This window comes from Fundulus heteroclitus, chromosome 6, assembly GCF_011125445.2.
Source record: "Fundulus heteroclitus isolate FHET01 chromosome 6, MU-UCD_Fhet_4.1, whole genome shotgun sequence".
Classification (NCBI taxonomy): domain Eukaryota; kingdom Metazoa; phylum Chordata; class Actinopteri; order Cyprinodontiformes; family Fundulidae; genus Fundulus; species Fundulus heteroclitus.
In genome coordinates, this window is record NC_046366.1 from 20,022,304 (window position 1) to 20,031,631 (window position 9,328).

Sequence of the window (9,328 nt, forward strand, 5' to 3'; positions counted from 1 at the left end):
GAGGCGGGAGGGGTGGGGTGGGGGGGGGAACCGTGAACAAACGAGGCCATGTCCTGAGCTGCAGTCAGCTTCCCGTCGGGCCTGAACAGCGCGCGGTGAGAGCCGCGGGGACTGGGACCGGCTGACACCACATTCAGGCAACAGAGCCACTGTTGTGCACTCTGTCCTCTTCTGGAGAATTTTTGTCCCATTTATTCCCATCGTCAGACATGTCTGCTGCGTTGAGTGAAAGCCTTTTTCTACCTCAGATGTTGAAACATCTAAAAAAAAATTTAAAAAAATTAAATAAAACAGTCACTTTATGAAAAACTAAAGCCTATTTTCATTTGTATAGAGCTAAACACAGCCTGACATAAAATAACTACCTTGCTACTAACTATCTAAGCCGACTACTTCACCTGAAGTCAACTAAACCCGAAGAGGCTTGAAATAAACCAAACCGAATCTGCCTGACAAAATGCATCATGGTAAATGACTCACCAAGTTAACAACTAACTTCAACTTTCATTTTCATTCCCAGCAGTTCTGGTGATCACATTTTTTTTTTTTTTTTTTACATCTTTTATTGAATATTAGCTGTAGAAGGACCGTTAAAATATATAATGACAATAATAATAATAACCGGGATACAAAACATGCTGTGCACCATACACTGATGATGATTTTGTAAATAAGTTGATTCGGCTAATGTTGTGCTGATGACACGTTGTGCCATCTGAATTTTATTTGTGTTTATCTGGTTGCCCCTACACTGTCCATTAAATGTAATTAGTCTTTTGTTTGCTGTTGCACGGCTGTTGTTCCAGACTCTCCATCCACCACCTCACCCGTATTCTGAAAGCTTCATATATATAGGCATATCAGCAGCTAATACATGTATATATTTCAGTGTTTTAGATAAAGCCACACTGTTGGTAACATCCAACTTTTTGGACATAATTCCCCCCGTGATCGAGTGTTTACGACTTAAATAAGCAAGTAACACTGATAGAAGATGAAAACATCTGACAACAAATTGTTTCTACACACCAAACAGCTTGGTATATTTTAGGAGAGAGAAGTAATGTGTTTACATTAAAAAACATGCCAATTCATGAAAATATACCAAAAAGACTTCAATAATCACACCTCGTTCTGTACCTGCTGGATCTCCGTAAAGCTGTGAAACCTGGCAGGACTAATTTGTGCGCTAAAGGTTTGTGTCCAAACTCACACAAGACCCCCCCCCCCCCTCCCCCCTCCCCATTAGGTATTCAAATCCAACATTAAGAACCAGTTTCAGGGAAAAGTAAAAGTTTGAAAAATTAGTCATGTTCACCTCCTGTCATAACTGATGTGTGGACGTTGAAGGCATTTTACATTCATTAGGTAATTTACCGACTTTTATTTCAGACATGTTCTCATATCAGACTAGCATTTATGATGCCAAACTAGCATTTAAAAGTATCGGTAATGTTAGTGGCCCCTTATTTTAAAGTAATCCATCTTTGGACACTTCCCCCTCTTCAGATTTCTAAGGGTCTCCTTAAAGAAAGACACAAATGTGTTATTTTGGTCTTTTATTGTTAATGAATTATGTTGGATTAGTTGCGACGGTTTTAAATACTGAGCCTATACCTATTCTTTTTATTTAGGATTAATTTCTGTAAATGCTTTGTTTCTTCATTATTATTCTTGTTCAGAATCAGCTTCATTGGCCAAGATTGTTTGCACAAAGGAAAGGAATGTGACTATGGCTTCACATGCTCACAGCCATCAGACATTAAGTATGAACATTTACTCTTGAGAAGAAAAACAAATAAGAGATTAAAAGAATAATATATATATATATATATATATATATATATATATATATATATATATATATATATATATATATATATATATATATATATATATATATATAATCTTTTCTTCTACTTTTAGACTTTTATAGCAATGCTGTCTTCATGACCAGGACTCCTTGGGAGAAGAGATGCTTGGCAGAAGATCTAAACCAGACAATAAAAAAATTGTTTTTGGTATGCACCAGTTATTGGCAACACTTACAAAGATGTGTGCAACATCCTAAAAGAAACAGCTTTGAATTGGTGACCTGAAGTCCTCGCTGTGTGTGATGGTCACATAAAAGTTGGTTCCTCATCCAGCCGTGTTTGTCAAAGTTCTGCTTGTTTTAAATAGCTTATTATTGCGTTTAGTCAGAAAGTTTTTTGTATCCATTTATTTCCTCATTGTGATCAACATACATCTGGCTCAATTGACTGGCATGTTCTTTAGTCATTCCTGTTTTGAAAAAGTATTATGACCTGTTTATTTGCTTGTGAAACTGGAAGTTGTGGAATACTTATTATACTTATGATAATCATCTCTATTGTCATTGCAACATACATTCCAGGCATTACCAAAGTTTTCAACCTGCAACCCCCAAAATACCAGTGCCAGAGACCGGAGACCCCCTTTTAGTGCAGGCTTTTTCTTTTGTTTTTTTGTTTTTTTGTTTTTGGAAATTACATGAACAAATTAATAAAGTATTAATTTTATGAGAACTCTTACAACAAAGCGCACTCTTCCTCACCATGTTAGTATGACGAATGTATACCATCTTGTAAAGTTATACTTCGGTATCAGTTTCACAAATAAGAAAATACTAAATCGTTTTATCACATCAGAATCCATGTATTGTTAGTGTTGGGACTTTGAAACGATTGTGCAAACGACTGCATGACTTTAGTCTTGTAATATTCCAACTTTATTCTCATAATATAATGACCTAATTCTCATAATGTTCTTTATTGTTGTACACCTAATATTATTACATTATTCACAAGAAAATTTGGATTGGGACCATTGTATATTGAAGAAAATAAATCATTGGCCATGGAAAAGTAAGTCTTAACAAAATAAAACTGCAATTTTGAGATTAATTTTATATATTGGCAAGAAAAAAATTATTTTTATTTTACATTATTAAAGGCAAATTTTGTTATATTCAAACAAGTATTTCTCTGACATTATAAAGTCAGAAATTTGCATCATCTTGGAACCCCGACGTGGTTTCTCCTGACCCCCCCGTACCTTAGTGAGCAGTGGGCTGCCCCTGCGTGATCCCCGGGGAGCATCCTCCGCCTTGCTCATGGACACAGAGTGGCAGTCTGAGGGAGTCAAACCAGGAACCTCGGAGCTCTGCGGGATGCAAGCATCCTGCTCTCTAACCACAAGGCCGCCACTCCCCTTAACGCTGATAGATCTAAAAATGTAAATGATAAATTAGAAATATTTCCAGTTATTCAATTTCAAAGTAATTGTAAGAGATGCTGATATTTGCAACAACTGTGTTTTTGGTCAAAAACATTTGTTCCTTAATGTGGGAATATTTTCCCTACAGAATAAATGTGCCGCAGCCCTAGTAAAGGCTGTATTTTTCTGCGTATCTTAGTATGAGATTTTGCGTCCGACATAAAAAAAAAAAAAAAAAACGTGTATCTATTGTAAGGCTGTTTACAATAGAGGGAGAGGGAGATTTATGTAAATATTTAAAAAAAAAAGACTAGACGGAGTTAAAGCTTGTTAAAGATAACATTACACGATTTCAACACAACCAACTCAAGTCAAAGGAGTTTAAAATCTTTCTTACGCATTTAGAGGAAAAAACGGGATGTTTAACCAGCTCCTCGAGAGTCCTGAAAAGCAATTTTGAGAGGGAACAGAATGTACCATATTCTTGACCCGTCTGCCTCAGATGCTTGCTGTATATGGAACTGAATACTGGACGTGAATTGTATCATTCTCTGTGTCAACTTGTTAGATGGCAGTTGCTGTAGTGGAGTGGTGAGAGCGGCACATATGCATTATAGGAGAAAATTGTGAAATGACAGATTCCGGGTGTGATACTGAGGGAATGACTAACTAATAGGAGGGGTGCTCCAGGCTGTTAGCTTTGAAAAGCAGTTTGCACATTACTTTATCTTGTCAATCAGATTCCTGGAATGGAAAAGGTGACTGATAACTTGAATTAATTATTTTCTTATTGCATGCATGTGTTAATTCATGTTAATTTATGTCCCTTACAGGCCCAAGCCAGAATATCCAGAGTAAAGCGCCACCTCTGGCACCCAGATCACCACACCACTCTCTTTGCATATATTTATATCAAATGAAAGACTTTTTTTTTTTTTAATCCTGTTGGAACATGGACTGACTGCCAAATGTGATTTTTGAAATGTACTTTTAAGCTATTCATGCTTTCTGCTTGCATTTTTTTTTTGTCATAACAACCAAACAACATGGAGCAGTATTTAGGGCTATGATGGGATTGGAAAGTTAAAGATTATTTTCTAAGCAAATCCTACCCCTTCAAAAAAAACTCATAGATAATGTAATGCGGGGTCAAGACTACAGTGGGATCCCTTGAATGAGCAGTTAATTAGTTAATTAGACAAAGAAAGGTATGCCTGGGAACCTTGCGTATAGCATTTGGAACACGGCGCGATGAGCAGCAGCAGCTTGATGCAACGCACAGAACGCACTTTGAACAATTTAACTAAACATCTTTAAACATTTTAACAAATTTAACTTCCCCTGAACACAGAGGATAAGAGGAAAATCATTCCTCTGATGAGAACAGAAACAGCAAGAAGTTCTAACAAGGAAAAGCCTGCCAGGTGGCGAACTGGCTGCACCAACAGAACGCACAATCTGTCTGCTTCTCCTTCCAAACCATTGACAGCTGCCATCACCAGCCTTGCACAGTCGCACTCAGTGGCTCCTCAGCTCCCTGCCCATCCCTCTTTAGTGTTTCCTGCTAACCTCAGAGACAGGGTCACCTGGCCCCCTAGTTTCCCGTCTGTGGGGCCGTGCTGGCCCCCTGGAGACCTGCCTGCACGGGGATGCGTGGCTAACAGGGGTCTATCGGCTCCCCTTTAATATGCAAACTAAAGGGATATTCCTCTGACCTGAGACCATAGTTTTTTTTTTCTCTCTCCCCCTAACAGTGAAATCCAAAAATATTTCAGTGATGTACAATAATGAGACTGGATGACCGGTTTTTGATCTGCTGGTGATTTGATATCAAGCGCTATCACAGAAAAACAGGACCGTATTCAGGCTGTCTTCAGTCGGTTTGGATCTTTTTTTGTCTAATCCAAAGCGGGGTGGAAGATTGTTCTGCCGAACCAGTTTTTTTTTTGTTTTTTTTATGTGTGTGTGTGTGTTTTTTTGGAAATAATCACACAGTTTTAGCGCTCGCTTGAATAACGTTTCTACGTCTGAGTGAGAAACCAAAGCGCGCAGATGCACAGAGGCTAAAGTGAAGAGTGTTCCACAAAGCGACTCTTGCAACCGGGCTAAAAATAAAACCTGGCAAAGTTATTCTGATCCCTTATTGGTCCCATAGTTTGATTTCACATTTAGCATTTGCATTCCCCTCCGCATAAACATTTCATTCTTCCCCTCCCGCAGTACAATGAGACTTGAGTGACTTTGGCAGCAGATTTTGGATCGGTGCTCCTGAATCCACCAGTGTATGTTATCAGCAGGTAAACAAGCTTTCGAACAAAGCCATAATGGAACTGCAAGCGGCATAAAGAGGCTCATCTCAAAAGCTATACAGCCCATCAAAGCTGGTGTCATTTCCTCAACACTGCAATGCAGCTGGAAAATGCATGGCTGTTAGTTACAGTTTAAATCGCCCGTCTATTTTCAGACACTTCAGAACTATTTGTATTGATTATTTTCTTGTCAGTAAGCAGCCAGATTACCGAATAAAACAACAGATTTTAATGTTGTGCCGGGATTCTTTTGCGTTTTGTTCGGCGGTGGGAAATCAAAAAAAAAAAAAAACTGTGTCATGCACTAAATTAAGGGGATTTGCACTACAGGGTATTTGAATAATTATTTTTCTCACTGGAAATGAAATAGTTGTGTCTATATTTGGGCGGATTACTGACGCCATTGAACTTAATGTGAAAATAATTTGCTCTTTAAGCACACAGTAGCGGCTATATCCTCCACTTTCTGCTCACCAGATGCAATCTTGTTAACCGCACGCCTGGATGCTTGTCACCAAACTTTCCACACATTTGCCTTTTGGGTACAGCTCAGACGCACAACTGAAACCTACGCACTCTCCTCTTCCCAGCGAGTGGAGATACCTCAAAGCCTTCCTTTCACATGCTGCATTATCTCTGTGGCAGTAATTATCCATAAAACTATGCCATCAGATGCTTCTGATTTCCAATCTGAACCCAATGAATGTGTCTAAATTTTGAATTATCATATTTATGTAGATATGTGTTACTAATAGTGATTATGTTCGTCATGTGGGTAGAAAATCAAGCGTTCTTGCATTGCGCATTCTCACATATTTCTCAGACATTTCATCACACGTTTAATCTGCCCCTGTCTCAGATTTGCCACTGAACCTGTTGTCGAGGCAGCGAGAAGAAGAGAGGGGGGGGGGACAATAACGGATGAGATTATGAAGCATGTCTGTTAAAGCATGTCTGTTTGATCATCGGCCTGTTTAGGTGAAGTTCTCTACTTGGTCTCTTCAGTCCCTGACAGCAGATATATAACCTAATCTCTTTCCCGAACCCTTTTCTTAGGCATGAATGGGGTGGAAATGTGATGGCATTAAGTCGATTTACTCCTTGGTTTGCAGTTTCAGCCTTAATGCCTCCTGGCTCTTCTTCAACACACTCGCTCCATTTAGATTTCAAAAATATAACTGTTATGTTAAGGCTTTCCTATTTATTTTTTCATTTATCCATCATTTGAAGTTCGCGCATACATTTGCGGCACGAATAATGCCTGTTTATTCGCGGCGCCGTCTATCTGTAAATACCGTCGCTGATACCGGAATATCGAATTCCAACTTGTGCATTATCTTCCAACGGAGAATTTATCGGCGACAAAGGCCACCATCTCAGACTGGAGGAGGCGCTCTGCGAATAGTCTGACATCTGTTTTTTGAATTTCGCATTTGCTCATCTAAATCTTAATTTAGTGCCTTCAGGTTGCATTGACAAGCAAAGAGGAAGGCTTTCCATTGTGTCTTTGTGTTTCATCTGAAGATGTCTGAAAGCTGCCTGAGAGGACCTGTCATAATATCATAAAGTATGTTTGTGATAGATCTGCTCATTTCCCCTTCCCCCAAGAATTTAAATGCTTCAGGTGACTTACTTTCTGAAGTTAGTTATCAAAATAAATTAATATTCAGATTTCACATTAAACTTTTTTGATATTAAGTCACTATTATGATATTTTTAGGTCAATAATCAGGAGATAAATAACACAAGTTTAGTGTTTTTAAAAAAAGATTTTCAAGATAACACTCTCTTAACAGGTCAACTTTCTATATGGAACTAAACGCTGAACCTAAACTATTTTTCCTTTAGCGTGTAAAATAAAAACGGCATTTCTGCTACAATTGCAACAAGACTATAAAACTACCTGGACAGCAGAAAAATGTCCTTCACTTTGAAATCTCAGAATTGTTTGCTTTCTTAAGGTATTACTTATTATTTGTTACTTAAAATACTTAGTTTTGTTGAATATCTGCTTGTATTTTTATTTTAAATCCCTACTAAAACAATTCATATCACTTTGAATTTAGAATTGAAAAAGAAAAATCTGCTTTAGCATGAATCTACAATAATATTATTTCAGTATGATACTAGTTATTAATTTTACTGGTGTCAAGTCTATTTTGAGAATTTTGTAGACAATACCTTTTTTAATGTTTTTTTTATGAAACTTTTTTCAGATGTAATATTAATTCTGATTCTCTTCATTGTTTATTTTATACACATAGATAAATATTTTTTCTAAATATGTTAAGTTAAAAATGTTTTGCTGCAACTGTTTATGAGACTATAAAACCTAATGGATAGTAGAATGTCCTTCATGATGAACTAGCAAAATCGGTAAGATCTTTTGATAAATCAGATTAAAAAATAAATCTAGCTATATTTTCAGTATTTTGTCAGAATTTGGTCACTTTACGGGAATATGTTTCATGATAATTACTGTTTAAAGTTTGCTACAAAATAAATTAATGTTAAACTTTTGCATTTGAAGGGTATTTTAGGTTTTTCCTAAGGGTAATAAAAAGTCTTGTTTTCCTTTTATAGTCCTACTGTACAATCAAAGTTTAAATATTTGTTCCAACTATGTTAAATGACCAATTGTTTTTCTTCTAAAACTGTGATAAGAATTGTTCATATAAAAAGATCACAGCTATTTGGACAATTTCCCTAATGAAAATACTGTAAAATTGTTTGATTGAATTTATGTCCAGGTTGTATTACAACAATATTTATATTCACGTCTGTCTTTGAACTTTTTTATGACTATAAAATTAACATACATTTGGGATTGTTCTGCTTTTGTTCAGAAAAATAGCTCATGCAACTTACTTTTTAAAGTTGGTAATAAAGTCAATTAATATTCAGCTTATGCAAAGAGCTTAACAGATAACAGAGCAGTATGGGGTATTTTAGTATGGGAGTGAAGGTTATTTAAAGAATTAAGAAGACAATATATATTGTTTAACAAATCATTTATTTAAAGATAATTAATTTACATTCTTTTTGTTCTATATCCCAAATATAACTTAGTTTTGTAAGCAAGTTAAATAACCTTTCTGCCACAACTATGACTGAAGCATCTATAAGGGTTCTCAGTGATGAAATTATAAAATGATATATAAATTAATTCATCTTTTCAATATTTTTCCCTAATTGTACCATGTATGCTCACTTATACGCCCAAATAATGGACATTAAATGCATGTATTGTGACTTACCTTTTAAAGCTAATTAGAATTAAATTAATTAAGTGGACAATAAGTAGCTGACATTATTTTAAAATGTAATATTATGTCTTACAAAAAAACTGCATGAGCACTCTGATTGTCTTTATGAGATTGCAAAATTGTTTGCAGTTATCTTTGGGAATTTTGCAGCTTTTTTGATTTGTCTGCAGATGGACACCTACATGCGTATGGAATATACAGCCATGATCATTAAATTAGCTTATTATTTAAAAGGTTAATTTGTTTTAATGTCTTAACACACAAAGTGAAGCATTTAATATAGATTATTTACACACAGACTAATGTTTTCAAGCCTTTCTTTCTGCTAATTATGATGATTTTATGCTTACAGCTAATTAAAACGTGACATTTGCGATTAGAATATTTGATCAGATCAATTAAAAAAAAACATTTTTAAACACAGAAATGTGAACTTAGGGAAAAGTATGTTTAATACCTACGTAAAGGTTATTTTAATCTGGGAAACAAGCCTCATTGGAGCACATATTCTAATCT